Source organism: Macrotis lagotis, chromosome 1 (genome assembly GCF_037893015.1).
Source record: "Macrotis lagotis isolate mMagLag1 chromosome 1, bilby.v1.9.chrom.fasta, whole genome shotgun sequence".
Taxonomy (NCBI): domain Eukaryota; kingdom Metazoa; phylum Chordata; class Mammalia; order Peramelemorphia; family Peramelidae; genus Macrotis; species Macrotis lagotis.
In genome coordinates this window covers 839,286,071-839,305,169 of record NC_133658.1, presented here as the reverse complement: position 1 = coordinate 839,305,169, position 19,099 = coordinate 839,286,071, and the positions used below count along the sequence as shown (strand labels likewise).

General features: G+C 36.2%; 1 pseudogene; it reads left to right on the top strand.

The window, feature by feature from the left end:
- Nucleotides 1–8,817: 8,817 nt before the first annotated feature.
- Nucleotides 8,818–9,825, top strand: LOC141507592 (olfactory receptor 51F1-like; annotated as a pseudogene).
- The last annotated feature ends 9,274 nt before the right edge of the window (nucleotides 9,826–19,099 follow it).

Genomic DNA, 19,099 nt, shown 5'->3' with positions numbered 1-19,099 from the left:
GATTTTTACCAACCTGGCCAAGTGATTCAGGACATATGAAAATTTAAGAACTTCTGAATTAGATACAGTCTATAGAATTAACATATGTAAAGTTCATCCCTAGATGATAAATGATCAAATAATATGAAAAGGCAGTTTTCAGAAGGAAAAAAAATCAAAGCAACACATAATCATAAGGAAAAAGTACTCTAAATCAGTAGTAATTTAAAAAAAATTCACATTAAACAAGTCTGACGTATAAACTTGCACCTATCAAATTAGTTAACTTTACAGAAAAGAAAAAGTGATAGATTGGAAGAAATATGGAAAAATAGCTACAGTGATGCATTGTTGGTGGAACTGTGTTGTGAACTGATCCAATGCTTGTGGGAAAAGTTTTGAAACTATGTCAAAAGGGCAATAAAAATCTTTCCTCGTTTTCTTATAAATGTGTGTTAGACGGTATAATTAATTGGCTTTATAACTAAGAATGGGAAAAAAAGCCCCAAATTAATTGATATAAGAGCCTATCCTGGTCAGTGATTAAATCAGTGACTTGGATTTTCACGCTGTGTCTATTTCCAAGCAGAAGGCTAAATTATCTTCCATATGATAGCCTTCAAATACTTGCAGGCATCTATCAGAGGAGGAAGATAAAATGGAAAAAAAATCAGATTTTGAGTCAGAAAAAGAGGATTTAAATTCTAGTTTTATGCATATTGCCTACCTTAATTTGCATAAATCTTTATCCCCTTTCAAACCCTTAGTTTTAAAAATAATGTTTAACTATGATCTATGATTCTATTTCCTTCCCATTGTGTTCTTAGCAGACCATTTTCAATCAATACCAAAAGTCATTGACCATTTCCTCAAGTTGAAGTCCATCTGTCCCTAGATCCAATTGAAAAAAGAGGTTTTGAAAGCCAATTACACTCCTTTCATGTGGCAAAGAAACTGGTGCTGATTCTATCCCAGCTGAGATTTACAAGGTGGGGGGAGTCCAACACTCATACAAATGCTGACTGAAAGTTTCCAGGTTATATAGCATGAAAAGATTATTCCCCAGGAATTCAAAGATGCCTCTATTGTCCAATCTAAAGGTGACAAGGAATAGATTGTCCTGTGACAGGGGTATGTCTCTTTTAGTCATTGCTGATAAGATTCTTGCCAGAGTCCCTTTTCAATAAGCTGATACTTCTCCTGGAAGATGGTCACCTCCTTGAGAACCAGTGTGTCTTCAGAAAGGGTAGAGGAACAGTGGATATGGTGTTTGCTGCTAATTCCAGGAAAAATGTCAGAAGCAGAACAGAGATCTGTATACAACATTTGTAGATCTGAACAAGGCCTTTGATATCATCAGTCATGATAGTTTATGAAAAATTATGTCAAAATTTGGTTGCCTAGAAGAGTTCATCACTTTTGTAAGTCAGTTCCATGACATAAAGCATGCCCAGGTCCTGGATAGTGGTTGATGCCCTCAAGACTTCCTGATCATCAATGGAGTGAAACAAGGATGTGTCTTTGCTCCCATACTTTTTAGCATGATGTTTTCAGTCATGTTACCAAATGCCTTCACATGGGATGAACATGACCTCAAAGGTCAGTTACCTCACTGTTGGAAAATTCTTCAACTTGAAAAGGTTACAAGTCAAAACCGAAGTGGAGGGAGTGTTGGTGCATGATCTTCTGTTTGCAGATGATTGTGTGCTCAATGCAGCCTCAGAAGCTGAGATGCAACAAAGTATAAATCAATTCTCTTCTGCTTGTGCTAACTTTGGCCTTACAATTTCAGCACCCCCTCATTCATATGTGGAACCATCGATTACAGCAAATGGAGAAGTTTTTAGTGCTGTGCACAAGTTCACTTATCTTGTCATTGTACTTTCCAGGAAAAGTACAAATTGACAGTGAAGTTGACACATGCATTTCCACAGATAGCTCAGGTTTTTACAGGTTCCAAAAGTGAAGTGTGAGAGAGAAGAGGTATTAGACAGACACCAAACTGAAGAGGTCACTTCTACAGAGCCATTGTGCTGACTCCTCACTGACCTCACGGCCTATATGCCTGTGAAGACTGGTCAGTCTACCAGCGCCATGCCACAACATTGAATTACTTCCACTTAAATTGTCTTAGGAAGATTCTGAAGATCACCTGGCAGAAGATACCAGATACTGAGGTCCTTTCCCAAGCTAAACCACCTAGCATTCAAACATTACCACAGACGAATGGAACTACGATGGACTGGTCATGTCCTTCAAATACCAGACATATGCTTTCTCAAAAAAGACTATTTTTATGAAGAACTCACATGGGCCCAAGTGCTCACAGAGGGGTTAGAAAGAAACAATACAGGGATACCCTGAAGATCTCGCTTAAGAAATTCGGAATTGATTGTGGAACCTCAGAGACTCTACCCATGTTTCTGTTTTGAACATTGGGATATTTGCCCCATTCTATTTTTCTTTTATAATAGAAGCTAGCTAAATACAGAGTTAATAACAATAATTAGTATTGATAAATTGCTTTAAAGTTTGCAAACCTTTCTTACAACTATTATCCCATTTTTTTTCCCTCAGAGCCCCAGGACATTATATCATTATCTCCATTTTTACATATGGAGCTTAGGCAGGTAACTGGTATAATGGATAGAGGACTGGATCTGAACCTGAGTTCTAATCTGGTCTTAAACACTTACTGTGTGAATCTGTACAAGTTACTTAAGCTTTGCCTGCCTCAGTTTTCTCATTTGAAAAAATGGGGAGGGAAGGGACCTACCTCTGAGTATTGTTGAAGGGTATAAAATGATATATTTGTAAAACTCTAAGCATGTAGTGAGCACTTAACAAATGTTTGTTAAAAGAAAAGTCATAGGACATAGGTATGTATTTGTTTTACTTGTGTCTGCTTATTTGTTACAAAGATTTTAAACTTTTCTATTTTTAGCTGGAAATGAGCGTAAGGGAGAAGGGAGAGTTAATGATGAGATTGCTCCCCAAGAAAGAGAAAGGAATGAAAAGGGATCATAGAATCATTTTTTAAAGGTGCAGGAGAGAATGAAAGAAATTCAGAAGGGAACATGAACAAGTGTGGTAATATTGAAGTCTCTTTTACTCTCTCTCTCTCTCTCTCTCTCTCTCTCTCTCTCTCTCTCACCTCTCTCTCTCTCTCTCTCTCTCTCTCCCTCTATCCACTAAGTTGGACTTATTAGATCAACATTTTCTCATATAATCCTTTTCTTTTTCTACTTCTCAGAGTTTATAGACAATGACTGCTCTTTTAGTATCATTGGAAGTAGTTTGTCATTACTATGTACTTATATTTGGGCATTTAATTTCTTATGAATTATTTTCTAATCTTTATAGAAAAAACAAATTTTCCTTTGAAGAGAAAATGAGTTAAGTGATTCAGTTTTCCTTTTATTCTCCATTGTCATTTTCCTCACTGTACTTTGGTAAAGTCTGTCATCAAGAGTTAGCAAAAAAAAAAAAAGATTAAAAACAAAAAGAAAAATGGGTATTAGAGCAATCTAAAGCTAAAAGAATATGAGTGTAATGTAAAATGTAAGAAGAAAAATGGAAAGGTTATGACTGAGGAAAAATTGTGTAGGCATTATTCACCCTGACTTCTGGTTGGCAGTCCTGAGAATCTGATGCTCTGATTACTGTCGCAAATGGTGATGGTTAGAATGAGGCTGAAGGGAGACAGAAAAAGAAAAAATACTGGAAATATTCCCATTTTCCTCTTCAATCACTCGATGTCCTCTGTTTTTTGCCATGAAATTTCCCCAAGGGTTTTGTTAGCTCCTTTCTGGTTCTCTATAAGATTTCTCCCTGGGAGAGTTGCTCTAGCCCTTGTTGTTGCCATGCAAAGGGAATACAAGGTATTTAAAGGCCACTACACAGCAAGAGGTGTTTGGAAATAGAATCATTCCATCAACAAATAGATGAAGGGAGGAGAGGTCAGTAAAGGTAAGTCAAGGGACTTATTCCCTCATTCTGGGTTGGTGGGGAAAGCAGGTTAAGAATGCACACTCTCTGGGGCTGCTAGTGGCGAAGTGGATAGAGCACTGGCCCTGGAGTTAGGAGTACCTGAGTTCAAATCCAACCTCAGATACTTAATAATTACCTAGCTGTTGTGCCTTGGGCAAGCCACTTAACCCCGTTTGCCTTGCAAAAACCTTAAAAAAAGAATGGACACACTCAATTTGATTAAAAACATATAAAAAAAGTTGACTTCAGGATCTCATACCAATGTCCCTCAAAATCCCTAACTAGGTCTTGAAGCTGATATAGAGCTCTCTCTTCTCCTTTGCTTTATTCAGAATCATCTAGGGTAGAATGAATGAAGTTTGTATCATGATCATGAATTTTTTACTTTTATTTATTGTAGAAAGCAGGTTTAATGGTGAAACAGATATATCAAATAATATATCAGGGTGCTTCAAGTTGCAACAGCTCTATCAATTTCAAAGGACTCCTGATTTACTAATTCCAGTAACAATTAGAACCAGAGAAAAGAAACCACAGAATAGTTCTTCACCCAGGACAAGAAAGTTTTCCTGTCTTCTGAAGTCTCCTAGGCTTCCCACCTATCTAAGATTCCTTTTTTTAAGACACAACTTGTTCTATAGTGAGAAAAATATCAATTCTAATTATCATTGGAAAAGTATCATTTTGACTTTAATCCCTACTAGACGTATATAATAAATTCAAAAATTCATTATTGTGGAATGGATTTCAGAAATCATCTAATTAAATTCTCCTTCCTTACTTGATGTATGTCTAGTAACTAGAAAAAAAATTTAAAAAAACAACACCTCACTACCTAATAAGGAAGCATATTTTATTCTAGAATAGCTCTGATTCTTTATATCACAGGCATTCTGCTATATGACTATCTTTCACTCTCACCCCCCCCAAAATCTCCCCTTTTGGCTCTAGTTCTACCCCTTGAAACCATGTAAAATATAGATTTTCTTTCTTCCCCATGTCAGGATTTTCAGATATTTGAAAAAGAGTAATCATTGAATCAGCAAAAGGTTTTTATCCTACAAAAAATACTACTGTGTGGTGTTGGACAAATCAATTAATCTTTTGACCTCAATTTCCTTATCTATATAAACAGAAGAACAGAAAAGAGTTTCTGAATTCTCTTCCAGCTCTATATCTATGATCCTACTGACAATGTGATTTTGGTAGAAGCAAGATAAATGATTTACATAACAGATTTTAGAACTGGGAAATCTATAAGAAAACCTGGATTGGTGGAGTCATAGATTAGAAAGGAAAGGAAATGTAAAGGTCTTTAGTCAAGGGGAAGATTCAATAGTCAATAAAAATTTAATTAGCACCAGGCATTGTGGTAAATAGTGAGTGCTGTAAATATAAAAAAAGAGAGACACAGAGTCTTTTAATCTCCAATTAATTCTAATCAGAGAAGACAACAAATGAAAGGAAATTGAAAAAGTGGGCAGAAGGTAAGAGGGAGAGCCACCATAGTTGGAGGACAATTCAAGGTGTGAAGAAATAGCATGAATGAAGATACAAAGAAAAGAAAGTCATGTAGGAGGATGGCTTGTAGATTAGCTGATATAGAGGGAGAGGAGTATTTATATAGGAAAGGAACAAGGAAGAGTGATAGATATATGAGCATAGCAAAGGTCATTGAAGGAAACTGAAGCTCAGTTGTGTAAAAAGAAATTGTTAGAGTGCCAAAAGATGCTAAAAGAAAAGGTAGCACTGTTTGCTATATAGCCTTTACCAAACCCCAAAGGGATCTGGTCCTTTTTGTCTAAGAATCTAAAATAGAACATTTCTGATATCAGTAGTAGTTAACATTTTTCTGGAGAAAAAGAGAATAAAAAAGAACAGTAAATTAGTCCATTCCATGAGTGATAATATGGAGTTACTTGAGTTGAAAATATAGACTTACCAGATGTAAGTGGAAAATATAGAGTTGTCCTACACAAAGGTTAGCTAGTGAAGGCAGAATTCTACATGATAATAAGCAGCATGTAGTAAAATACAGAAGCTTTCTTATTTTCTCATCTGAAAATTCCCTATAGCAACAGAATTATAGGTCCAGCCACTATACCTAAATGAATCCTATATTCTTGCTTCAACTTTTTCCATATTCATCTGGATTTCTTTTTTTTTATTTTTTTGCAAGGCAATGAGGTTAAGGTGACCTTGCCTAAGGTCACACAACAAAGTAATTATTAAGTACCTGAGAGAACAATTTGAGCTCAGGCCCTCCAGGGCTGCTGCTCCTCATTCATATAGTTAATGCCATCATGTAGTCTAAAAGAAAGAACTTTAGAATGAAAAACAGGAGATGATGGTTCTGACTTTGACTCTGATCCAAATATACCCTAAGTGTGCACACTTGACTTAATTTTTTAACTTACTATTTCCTACCTAAGGCATAATCTAAGGGTCTTACTCTACTTGTGTAGGACTTTTCCTACTCAAATATATTACAGGATGGGCAATGACCAAAAAAAAGAAAAATATAACTATCCATATGACAAGGATATGGGACCCCAAATAAGTGATGCAATTAATCAATTAATAATCATTTATTAAGAACACATTATGTGTGAGGTACTGTGATTGATGTTAGGAATTCAATGAAAAATAATCATGCTTTTAAAGAAGCCTATATTCTAATTGAAGCAAGAATGTGCATGGAATAATTATTTTTAGAATAATTAAAAAATAAAACTTGTCATGTTCAACTATTTGTGTCCCTATTTGGTTAGAGTTTTTTTGTTTCTTTGTTTTTTGGTTTTTTTTGCTCAGCAAAGATGTTGAAGTGGTTTTGTCATTTCCTTCTTCATCTCAATTTACAGATGAGAAAACAGAAACAAATAGGTTTAAGTTACTTCTCCAGGATTACACAGCTAATAAATATTGTGGCCATATTTGAATTCATGGAGATGAGTAGTCTGGATTCCAAGCCAGTGCTCTAGCCACAAAATGTTTTGTTTAGGAAGTAGTATGTGAGCTGGATTATAGAGATACAAAGAGGGATTCTATGAGGCACACATGAAGAAGAACAGCCAGCATTAAGACATAGATATGGAAGATGTAGTGCTCTGTGCAAAAAACATAGGTGTCAATTTTAACTGGTCCTAATAGTGCAGGAAATCATTTAGTTAATAAACATTCAGACAAAAAGTGGCATTGGCCTGTAGTAGATGCATAATCAATAATTTATTTATTTAATTCAACAATTCTATTCAAAAAGATTTTATTGAGGGGTTAAATGATTCTATTATATTCCAAGTATAAAATATACTACTTGCAAGAAAAAATATCAACAACAAAATTAGCATTAATACCATTCACTTTAAGGTTTGCAAAGTGCTTTACAAATTTGTTCTTCTCATTCTATTCTCAAAACATTTCTGGTAGATAGTTCCTGATATGATACTCATTTCAGATAAGGAAATCAAGATCAGATGAGTTAGGAGATTTGTCCCTAAATTTGCCTTGGTCATGAAGTTATTAAATGTCTAAGTTTGAATTTGAGGCCCAGATCTTCTTGACTTCAGAGTCATCACTCTATCCATTGCCTCATCTACTAGCTTTTATATATAGTGTTTTATAATTATTTATCTCACTTGATCACTTGCTGTTCAGTCTTTAAGTTATAGCTGACTTTTTGTGACCCCATTTGGAGTTTTTCTGAGAAAAGACACCAAAGTACCTTTGTCATTTTCTTCTCCATTTCATTTTACAGATAAGGAACTTACTAACCATGTGACCCTGGGCAAGTCCCTTAAATACATGCCCAGGGTCATATATCTAATAAGCCTCTGAGAACAAGTTTGAACTCAGGAAGATGAGTCCTTTCTGATTTCATGTATGGAACTCTACCCACTGCACCTCCTAAATGCCACCCCCATTTGATCATAGAAAACACTTAATATTTATTGTCTAATTGTTTCTTGCTGAAATATGGGCATTGTCACTAATGGGATTAAAAAGACAAGAGTATATTCAAAGTCTGCACATTCTACTCATGGAAAACAATATAGAGATAGGTAAATACAAAATATATACCAGGTAAATACTTGACAGGGCAAGGGTAGTACTAGCAACTAGTGGAAATCATGGAAGATGCCTAGTAGGAAGGTAGTGTCTTATGTATGCTTTGAAGGAAAGTATGGATTCTGTGTAACAAATGAGGAGGAAGAACATTGAGGGTCATGAAGTTTGCCTTATGAAAAGGTTGAGAGGGTGAAAGATGAAGTACTATGTATAGAGAATAGCAAAAGAGTTCATGAATTTAAAGCAGAAAGGGATCTTAGAGTCCCTTAAAACTCATCCCTCTTTCTTTATAGATGACAAAAACTTAAGGCTGAAAACAATGTAGTTGTAGTGATTTACCTAGGTCATGCAGCAAGTAAGGGTATGAGTATCCTCTAATCAGAGGAGAATTTTTCTTGACTATAAGATCAGAACCCTCCACCCACTCCATCACACACACACACACACACACACACACACACACACACACTCACACACACACACACACACACACATTGTGTGACCATGGTCATTTTGGCAAGAATAAATGGGGAGAGCTAAAAAATCAATCTAGAAAACCTGAGTGGGGAGGAAGCATGTGAGCAAGCTTTAAATTGAATTTTATCCTAGCGATGATAGTCACTGAAACTTCTTGAAGATAGGAATGAATTCACAGAAATTTATGAGGGGAAATTATTATTGTTCATCACTACAGATTGTGTGCTTTCTGATTGTGAATGTGGACTCTTCAGATCATCATGCCATCTCTGAGTAACACAACTTCCCCTATTTTCCTCCTGACGGGGTGTTCCAGGGCTTGAAGTTTTTCACATCTGGATCTCTATCCCTTACTTCTGTCTCTGTACTGTGGCTCTCTTAGGAAATGCTATGATCATGTATGTGGTGATCACTAAGCAGAGCCTCCATGAGCCCATGTACTACTTTCTCTCCATGCTGTCAGCCACTGATCTGGGTATCACCGTTTCTTCCTTGCCTTCCACAATTGGAGTCCTTTGGTTCAATGCTAGGAAGATCACCCTGGATTGCTGCATTGTACAGATGTTCTTCCTCCATGGCTTCACACTCATGGAGTCCTCTGTGCTTCTGGCCATGGCTTTTGACCGTTTTGTTGCCATCTGCCAACCGTTGAGATATACCACCATTTTAACCAACTCCAGAATTGCCAAAGCTGGGCTAGCAATTTTTGTGAGGATGTTCATCAATTTGATGCCCCTCCTCCTTCTCCTCAAGAGGTTGTCATTCTGTGGTACCAATATCCTCTCCCCACTCTTACTGTTACCACCCAGATGTGATTAAAACAGTCCTGTACAAACACCAAGATCAATAGCATTGTTGGCCTCCTAGCCCTCATCATGACCCTCAGGCATAGATATCCCATGCATCGTCCTTTCCTATGTGCTGATTATTAAGTCCCCTCCTTAGCATTGCATCTCCTGAAGAAAGATACAAAGCCTTCAGCACCTGCATCTCCCACATAGGTGCAGTTGCTATCTTCTATAACCTTGGATCATTTTGGCTCTTGTGCACAGGTTTGGCCATAATTCTCCTCCATACGTACACGTGCTGTTGTCAAATCTCCACTTTCTCTTTCCTCCTGTACTTAATCCAGTCATCTACAGTGTGAAAACCAAGCAGATCTACAGGATCATTCTTAAGCTTTTTCCGAATCAATGGGTCAAGGGTGTAATCATATTGGGTATGGAGGTGGGGTGTTCAGTGTGGAGATATGAACTCTCCATCTACCTATTTTCAGGGAATTTGGTAAGGAAAAAAGGAAGTCAGAGGTCCTAGATTGAAATTCTTGACATGACATGTATTATGTTTGAGATTTAAATGGATTTTAAATTGATTTTAATAGATTCTTAATTTAATTTAATTTAAATAGATTTTAAAACTTTGGCAGCGTCTGTTTCCTCAGCTATAAAATAAAGAGAGTAGACTAGATTACTTCTCAGGTTCATCATTATTATTAATATATAATCTAATCATTTGCATCATGGAGTCTTCAGGATCTTTAAGTTGCTTCTCCATTTCCTATGATCTCTAAATGGTTCCTACATTATATTCTACATTTATTTTCAATCTTGATGTTCTACCTTCTATGCTGGTCTGCCAAAGTTTCACTGTTTATACAGGAGTCTCAATCCTCCCTATCAATACCAAATTTACTACTCTTTTATCATATCAAAATACTTAACAATTAGACCCTATTGACCAAGTGGAAAGGGCTAGAAGTGATTTTTCCTACAGTTAGTCAGTATCCCACTACTTCTGATTCTCCATAGGCTTTTGGGTACAATGGCAGAACTGGTTGCCATGGTTCAAGTAATCTCATCCCCACCCACCTACAAAACAAATGTCCAGAGATCCTATAACTTCATTAATACTACTGTTAGATAACTGAGGATTTTTCCATTCTAGAAAATAGAATTGAGACTAAAAAGGTAGAAAATCCTCAGGTTAGGAATTATTTGAAGTAAATAGGAGGTTTTTTGTTTTGTTTTCTTTTGTTTTTTCCCCCAATAAAATTGGAATTGCTCCTTCATCCGCCACCTTTCCCAGACATTTTTATCTGGTGGACAAAATGTTTTTCATTCAAAGGATTCTACATAGACTTGGCAAACATTGTCCAAATGTGGATCTTCATTCTGACTTTGCTCTTTTTGTTCATGTACCTTGTCTTACATGTTTGTAACCTGAAGGTTATCTTTAATTTTTCCTCTCTCTTATAACTCGTGGCAGGGGTGAGGATTCTTACTCTGGTGTTGCCAAGGCAACTGTAGGTGGGACTCAAAATTCAATAAATCTTGGCTCATTTTATGGGTGAATTAATTAAATGTTTTACCAAACATAGCTGGCAAATAATGTTTCTGTCTCTCTCTCTCTCTCTCTCTCTCTCTCTCTCTCTCTCTCTCTCTCTCTATGTATCCAATGGCCCTTGCCAAAAAAATTTACTCATACCTGACTTATAGTATAACATCCTATCAATACCAACTTTGCTACAATCTCTCAAATTTGCCTTTTCTTCTCTATTCCAATTAATACCTTAATATGGACACTCATTATCTTGCCTAGCTTGATAGACATTTTTTCTCCTCTTCACCCCCATGTGATATTGCTCCCTTGCTTAAAAATCTTTGTTTTTTTTCCTATTGTCCAACATAACATAATTCCAATTATTCTGCTTTGTATTCAAGCCCTTGACTGAATATAAGGCATATTTTTCCACGGCTTACATAAAAAAAGAAAAAAAGAATTCTGAATAAGGGAAATATTGATCATAATTACATAGAATTAATGATTAAGCATATTAATTTCTGATGGGGAGGAAATGGTTGAGAGGTGGGGTGAATGTACAACATTTTCAGACACTGTATGGATGTGTATGGATTTGTCTCTTTTGACTGTACTGATTTTTTTCAAAAGGAAGGTTATTTTAATTTTTTTTCTTTTAAAATTCAGGAAACAGAAATCTTGAGGGAGATAGTCATGAATTATGATTATTTCAAAAAAAAAGAAAGAAAGGGAAAAGAAAGTTTATTGAAATGACCATTTAAAAATACATATAATAGAACAAAAGAATGAAAGGGAAAATTAGACAAGCAGGATACATTTTTTTTAGGTTCTTGCAAGGCAAATGGTGTTAAGTGGCTTGCCCAAGGCCACACAGCTAGGGTAATTATTAAGTGTCTGAGACCGGACTTGAACCCAAGTACTCTTGACTCTAAGGCCTGGTGCTTTATCCACTACAGCACCTAGCTGCCCAGCAGGGTACTTTTTAAAATTAACATTTTTAATGCATCACATGCTTTTTTTTAAAAAAAATGGTTAAATTGCATTATAATTGATTCATAGTTTCATATACTTCATCTTCCTCACAAGGAAATGTTACATTAATTGTTTGTCAAGTACAAAATAATGGGGGGGGGGAAAGACTTAGAAAATTATAAGAAAATAATTGTGGGCATTTATATCTTGGAAATAAACAAAAACTACAAATCAGAGCTAAATATTTGAAAATTGACCTATATATATAGTATATATATATATATATGATAATGATGGAGAAAATAATAATGATGCAGATTAAAAGTATGTTGTAGGTACATTTTCCTGGCAGAGTTGGTTGTTAAATTGTAACCATCATACTGTTTATGGCTCTTTGTAATTTGTTTTCTAATTAATTGTTTTGGCATCTTATCTTCCTGTTGAACTATATTTACTTTACTGAGAGGAATGCTATCACCTATTGTTTATCTCTCTGTACACTACCATCCCATTTCTAGTCCACGGCTTTACATTGATAGATATTTAAGAAATATTAAGTGTGTTGTACAGTTGTATTTGTATTTATGCTTCAGGTGGGAAAGTGGCATGCTGATAACAAACACTCCCCCTTTGGAAGAGGAGTCAAGAGATTTCGTCTAGCCTTTCAGAGCATTGGTCACTTAAGTGAGTCCCTCTGGCAGAGTGTATGACCTAACCTCACAGGATATATTACCAAACAGTGGAAAAAATGATGACACAACCAATCCTCCCCATGATAACGAATCCAATCACCTACTGGCAGTATCCTTGTTTGAAGGACTAGAGGGCTGAAAATAAGAACTCCAAAAGTGTCCATTTAAAGAGGGTTTCCAGGTCAGTCATCTCTCTAATTAGTGCTGCGGTCCCTTTGGAAGGATCTTCATTATTTTCTAATAACCTCATCAGGGACATAATCAGCCTTCAAGATTTCATCAGGGATTGCAGCCATCATAGTGGCATTTAATGAGATCTTGCTATTGCTAAAATCCCTATGAAGAAGAAACTCCTTGATAATGATGTAAATACAGTTTCCATCTCAAATATCTGTTAATCTGAGAAGGGAAAGTAGATTGTACTTGAGTAATAATCACATTCCAATGCCAACTCTGACATAGACTAGCCATATGGTCTTGGGCAAGTCATTTCACTTAGATTCATTTTATTCATCAGTAAAAAAGATGTCTAAAAAAAAGATGTCTTTTAACTCAAAATATAGGACCCCCACAAATAAACAAATAAATACAAGTATGAAAGGTATTTTTACTTACATTTTTACTTATATCATGAATACTAAATAATTTAGGTATGAGAAATGTGACCCAATCAAGACAAGAGTTTAATCCAAACATAGATCTTAGTTAATTCCCCTTTCTTCAAATGCCTACAACAAATTGACCCAGTGACATGGAAATATATCTGGAATAGGAATTTTTTATCTAATAATGCTCCATATAAGCTCTGTGATGTTGTAGTCAAGAACAATATTTTTTCTCAAGTCAGTATTTCAAAATAGTGTAGCCCTTAGATTGTGAGTCATTAGGACTTCACAACCCCTTTGCTTTTGGTTACATGAAAGTCTCTCTGGTAAATATTCAAGCATGTACCTTCCCCTTCCCTAAAAGGTACATCATTCCATATCCCTCCCATATTTCTGAACTCTGGCTATGGTACTTGTGAAGATCACTCCCTCAACTAATTAACAAAGATTTCTTAGCACTAAGACTTGGGAATATAAAGACAAAAATGGAACAATACCTGTCTAAACCAGGGACACTTTCAACCCCCTCCTTTCCATTTTCCCAACTTTATACTATACTCTCCTGTTGAGAATGCAATTTTGAAAATGTTTAAATTGTAGGAAACTTTTTAAATGTCAAGCATGGATTTCTTTTTTTTTCCCTTAGTTTTTTTTTTTTTTTTTTTTTTTGCTAGTGGGGTTAAGTGGCTTGCCCAAGGCCACACAGCTAGGTAATTATTAAGTGTCTGAGACCAGATTTGAACCCAGGTACTCCTGACTCCAGGGCCGGTGCTTTATACACTGTGCCACCTAGCTGCCCCTCAAGCATGGATTTCAATCAAATATTTTGTATTATAGTTTATTCTTTTTCCCACAACTGCCCATATCTCCTTAAATTCACCCTATTATATGGTTCCTGAGCCTATTATTCTTCTTTCTCACCCCAATTCTTCTCCTCAGTCTCCCAAATCATTTCTTTTCTAGCACCTAGAGTCTGTAGAAGGCAAAGATTTAATATAAACTGACAAATTAGTCAGGGAGTGTTGTGGAGATGTTAATAACTTTTTCTTCTTTCTTACTAAACACTTAAAGGCCTTAGAGAATAAAGAAGTTGATAGATTAGAAATTATAGAGATAGAAATTTAGATATGTAGATATAGATATCTCAGTTCCACACTAAATTATACATATCTAGGCTTTTTTAATCAGACTCTAAACTTCAGACTTTAAGAGTTAGCCTGACTCATCTGGAGATCCTTCAAGTAAGAAGTAAAAGGAGGAAATGACTGGATTTCCTTGATGACCCCATTTTTTTTTGAGGGGAGTTCCTGTGAGACAATAGGATTAAAATGACTTGTCCAAAGGGTCTGAAGTCACATTTGAACTCGGGTCCTCCTGACTCCAAGGCCAGTGATCTATCCACTGTACCACCCAGCTGCCCCCTCCTTGATTACTTTTAATTGAGGAAACATGGAGATGATTATCATATGACTTTTCTCAATTTTTCAAAAATCAGAACAACAACAACAACAACAACAAAATATATATATATATACATATATATATATATGTGTGTGTGTATGTGTGTGTGTATGTGTGTGGTGTGTGTGTGTGTGTGTGTTTGTGTGTATGTTTACTCCCTGTAGGTTTTTTTTTTTTTTGGCCTCAGGGGAAAAATTGTGATAGTCAACAGCCCATACACTATCTACTCTCAAACTCCTTTTCTGGGAATCACCCTATAGGCAACAGGAAGTCTGTTTAAACCAAATCTGAGTTTAACCCCTTAAGTTCATACAAACTATGGTCTAAATAGCTCTGGAACTTCTAAAGAAAGAATAATTATCTTTTCTGAGTGTGTGTCATTAATCACTTAATCAGTCTGGTGAAGCCTATGAACCATTTCTGAGAATGATATTTTTAAAAACATAACATAAAATATATAACAAAGATAGAAAAATAAAAATTCACAGTTAGAAGAAGTGGTGTAAATCTTATTCTCTGATTCTAGGAGGCTGTACCTCATAGATTTCTTAATTTGGGAAGTTCTTATCTTCAGTAAGGCTAACATAGATCTATTGTATCTGGTATAAACATGGTGAATACTTAAGAACAGAGGACTTTATTAGACTACTTAAGGAAGGGGCAGGGCCAAGATGGCTGTGTGAAGGCAGAAATTCCCAAAAAATTTCCAAAAGCCATTAAATTATGACTCTAGCCAAAATTTAGAGGGGCAGAATCCACAGAAAGACTGAGTGATACAATTTCCCAATCCAAGACAACTTAGAAGTTCCACAGGAAAGGTCTCTTTTGCCCAGACCAGGGGCTGGAAAAAGCCACAGCCACAGAACAGTGCAGCCCAGGGATCACCAGGAACAGCTTGAAAGAGTGGTGAATGCACTCTGCCACACCAGAGTGAGTGCAGACCCAGTGCAGACCTCAGAGCAGCCCTGTGATGAGAACCTGCAGTGGCAATCGGGGAAGCCAGCCTGCACCTCCAGAATGCAGTCCACAGATGCTAAGGGGGTCAGGGGAGACTGCAAAAGTTCTCTGCTCTCCCTGGGACAGCACACAGCTGTTTGCCCACACTCAAATCCAGGTTGTATTTTGGGCTCCCACACCACCATAGCTGAGCAGGGATCATCCTCACAGCTCCAGGGCAGAGGGGAGAGCCTATGGTAATCCACATACTAAAGCACAGCCAAGAGAGCAGTCAGAGTCTCTCAAAAGACATGGGAGGGATTAAGGTCCCTGTAGGTTGTCCCCCCAAAAAACCCCAAAGCCTTGGAAGTAAATCAGTCATAGGTTGAGGAAATGAGCAAACAAAAGAAAAAGAAGAATCTGACCATAGAAAATTACTTTGGTCCCTTGGAAGATTCAGAAGATGACAAAATCAAAGCTTCACCCAAAATCTCCAAGAGAAATAGAATTAAAGCAATTAAGGGAGGTAGAGGAAAAAATGAGAGGAAAAATGAGAGTGATGCAGATAAATCATGAAAACCGAATCAGCAGAAGAAAATAATAAGTTAAATATCAGTTTACGCCAAATGGAAAAAGCAACATAGAAAGTAAATGAGGAGAATGCTTTAAAAAGCAGAACTGATCAAATGGAAAAAGGAGAATAACAAAACTGAAGAAAATAATTCCTTCAAATGCAAAATAAAACTGAAGGAAGTTGATGACTTTGCAAGAAATTAAGAAAGAAATAAAACTATTTCCCCAAAAAACAAAAATTAGAAGAAAATGTGAAATATCTTACTGGAAAAAAAATCTGACCACAAAAACCGATCCAGATGAGATAATTTAAAAATTATCGGGCTATCTGAAAATCAGGACCAGGAAAAGACTAGACTTCATTTTCAGGAAATAATACAACAAAATTGCCCTGAATCCTAGAAGCAGAGGGTGAAGTAGAAATTGAGGGAGTTCACCAAACTCCTCCTGAAAGTTGATCCCAAAAGAAAAACTTCCAGAAACATTATAGCCAAATTCCAAAACTCTCAAGTCAAAGAGAAAATACTAAAAGCTGCCAGAAACAAAACATTCAACTACAATGGCTCTATAGTCAGGATTACACAGACTCTGGCAAGCATCTACATCAAGGACTCATAGGGCTTGGAATATGATACTCTGGAAGGCAAAAGATCTGAGAATCAACTATCCAGCAAAATTGGAACATCCTCTTCCTGGGGAAAATATGGACTTTCAATAAAACAGGGGACTCATATTTTCCTATTGAAACAACCAGAGCTGAACAGAAAGTTTGATCTCCAAGTTCAGGACTCAGGTGAAACAGAGAGAGAGAGCAAGGACAAGAATGACTATGAGGAACTTGATGTTGAACTGTTTGTACTCTTGCATGGAAGAAGATACTGATAACCCATATGAATTTTCTCATTTATAAGAGCAGTTAGAAATAGCATATATAGACAGGGCACAGGAAGGGAGCTAAATATAATGGTATAATAAAGTAAAAAGATAGAGTCCAATGGGTGAGAAAGGAAAGTACTTGGAGGAAGAGAAAGGAAAGGAAGAAGGGGCTAATATATTTCACATAAGAATCAAGAAAAAGCATTTTCAATGAGTGGAAGGGGGGAAGGCTAGGGGGAATGAGTGAGCTTTTATTCTCATCAGAAATGGCTCAGAGAGGAACCAGCAGACACACTTAATAGGGTATAGAAATATAATCTTACCCTAGAGAATAATAAGAAAAAAAGGGATGGAATAATGGGGAATGGGGGTGGGGGGGAAAATAGGTGATGGAAGATTGTGGGACAGGGTAATCAGATACAACACACTTTTGGACAGGGACAGAATGAAAGGAGAGAAAGAATAGAATAAAAGAGAGAGGGAAGGAATAGAGTGGAGGGAAATACAGTTAGGAATAGCAACTGTGGAAAAATATTGAAGCAATTCCTTTGGTAGACTCACAATTAAAGAAGGCAACTCATCCTGGAGACAGAGCCATTGACATCTGAACACAAACTGAAGTACATTTTTACCTCTCTCACTATTCTTGAGGTTTCCCATCTTCTTGGGGGGGGTGGGGGAGGGTTTATGTTTACTCTCAAAACAAGATTAATGTAATAATGTAAAATAAATAAACCAAAAATAAAAATAAAAAAAGACTACTGAAGGAATAGCAAACCAACCCAGGTAAGAAATATAGCAGATCATATTTTCCATGCTAATAAGCAGCCTGTGGTCCTCTACTGGTACTACACTCTCTGTTCCTATAAGATTCTGAATGGGAACTGGGGATGTTAAAAGTAGTACCCTCAGTCCACTGCCTAAAGCACTCTGCCAGAACTTTTAGTACATTGGGATAATAAGCATTAAAAAATATTGAACTAATTTCATTGATATGAATTGTCATTTGAGAATAACCTTTCTAAAAATGCAGGTTTGTACCTTTTCTATCTTAATTTTAGAGAATTGCCACAGGATTTGAGGTTTTCTTGTCTTGAAGGAGTCTGGAGGGAATAACCATCGTTATAGCATGAAATGGGAAGCCACTCTTAGGTTTTTCTTTTGTTGCAAATATTATTCATTTGAGCCTCATTAGAATCCTATGATGAATTAACAACAACACTGTGAGATGATCAACTATGATGGATTTAGATTTCTCAGCACTTCAGTCATCAAGGACAGTTCTGAGAGACTTGCTATGAAAAATTCCATCTACATTCAAAGGAAAAAAACTATGCAGTCTGAATGCAGAGCAAAGCATAATATATTTGTTTTTTAAAACATCTTTTATATTGCTTCTTTCTCTTTCATGATTGTTTTTTCTCCCCTTAGTTTTAATTCTTCTTTCATAACATGCCTAATATGTAAATATGTCAAACTGATTGTACATGTACAATCTATATCAGATTGCTCTCTGTCATTGGGAGGGGAGAAGAAAGAAAGGGTGGTGAAAAATGAGGAATTCAAAAGTATGTAAAAGGATGAAAATTGGAAACTATATTTGAATGTAATTGGAAAAAAGTAAATAAAGGAGGGAGGAAAAATAAAGCAGAAAAAATCCTATGATGTAAATGAAATTAATATTCCCATTTTACTATTGAGAAACCTGAGCCAAAGGAAGATTAAGCAACTTGCTGAAGGTCACACAGCTAGTAGGTGTCAGGGAGAGGATCTTAAACAGTCCCTTCCTGGTTCTACAATAAACATTCTTCCAATGTTGTGACAAATAGCTCTTGAAGACCAATTATCTATCCACAGTCCCATCCTGCCTTTCTTTGAGCATTCAAGAGTTGAAATTTCTGCCAAAAAACAGAGAAGCAGATATAGAGATGTAGGGTAATAATGTTCAACTCTAGCTGACTCAACTTTCAAACTCATGCTAACATAAAACAATTACGGGTAGACCTTTCTCAATTCATAGAGTACAGGCTGCTGAATAAGGTGTAGACATAATATGTTGTATATTTTTTTGTAAAAGAATAAGAATATACTTTTCACTTAGGATCCACTGTTCAATAAAATAAGAAACCCTCCATCTTTAAGATTCATTGTTTG